The sequence below is a fragment of the Plecotus auritus genome (genome assembly GCF_963455305.1).
Source record: "Plecotus auritus genome assembly, chromosome: 12".
Taxonomy (NCBI): domain Eukaryota; kingdom Metazoa; phylum Chordata; class Mammalia; order Chiroptera; family Vespertilionidae; genus Plecotus; species Plecotus auritus.
The window spans coordinates 29148710-29149949 of NC_137778.1; the positions used below are offsets into that span (position 1 = coordinate 29148710).

Below are 1240 nucleotides of genomic sequence, written 5' to 3' on the forward strand. Positions count from 1 at the left end.
CCGGGTTGCAAGCTCAATCCCCAGTGGGGGACGGCCAGGAGGCAGCAGATCAGTGATTTTCTCATCATTGATGTTGCTATCTCTCTCTCCCTCTCTGAAATCAACAAAAAACAAAAGAAACATAACCTTGGGTGAGGATTAAAAATATATATACTTTAAAAACTAAACAAATTAGCTAATGAGGATAGCTCTGCAATGGAAGGAGTGATAAGAAAAAGAAAAGATAGGGTAGGTAATGATAGAGTATTTGGGGAAAAATTAAGAATCTTTATTCAGTAAACTACAAAAATAATGAGGGACTTTTTCAGTAAGGACTTTGTACATAAGTGATTGAGCAGCCATACAACTTACTATTCCACATTCATTAAAAAGAATGATGCATAGTGATTATATGAGTTTATTCTTTCAAAGATGGAAGCTAGCTTCCCAACATGGCGCAGTCGGTTAACATCACCGAGCTGAATCTTCCGCAGCTGGAAATGCTCAAGAACCAGCTGGACCAGGAAGTGGAGTTCTTGTCCACGTCCATTGCCCAGCTCAAGGTGGTGCAAACCAAGTATGTGGAAGCCAAGGACTGTCTGAACGTGCTGAACAAGAGCAATGAGGGGAAATAATTACTTGTCCCACTGACGAGTTCTATGTATGTCCCTGGGAAACTACATGATGTAGAACACGTGCTCATCGATGTGGGAACTGGCTACTATGTAGAAAAGACAGTGAAGATGCCAAGGATTTCTTCAAGAGGAAAATAGACTTTCTCACCAAGCAAATGGAGAAAATCCAGCCAGCCCTTCAAGAGAAGTATGTCATGAAACAGGCTGTCATGGAGATGATGAGCCAGAAGATTCAGCAGCTCACAGCCCTGGGGGCAACTCAGGCAGCCAAGGCCTGAGATCCTGTTTCAGAAACCAGGCAGAGGGACCCTACTTCAAGGGCCTGGGACTTTGTGGTGGGGAAGAGAAGGGTTTTGTGTTTAATGCCAATAAATGTTACAGCCGAAAACAAAAACAAAACACCAAAAAAAAAACAAAGATGGAAGCTAGTTTCCCAGCCTTATGTGCAGCTAAGGATCGGGTTGGCCGGTCAGATGCAGTCCTGGCTATCTTCTGATAAGGGTAAGGGCAGCAGCATCGTGATTTTTCCGGAGACGGGCACTAGAGTTTCTGGGGTCCAGGTGCCGTTGTCATCGGCATAGACTGCAGAGGTCAGGATGTTGTCTGGCTGCTGAGTCTGTGACACG

General features: G+C 44.4%; 1 pseudogene across 1 annotated transcript; it reads left to right on the plus strand.

Annotated features, from left to right (window-relative positions):
• Positions 1-353: 353 nt before the first annotated feature.
• Positions 354-993, plus strand: LOC308237113 (prefoldin subunit 5-like; annotated as a pseudogene). The gene has a single exon. The product of its transcript is annotated as a prefoldin subunit 5-like (transcript).
• The last annotated feature ends 247 nt before the right edge of the window (positions 994-1240 follow it).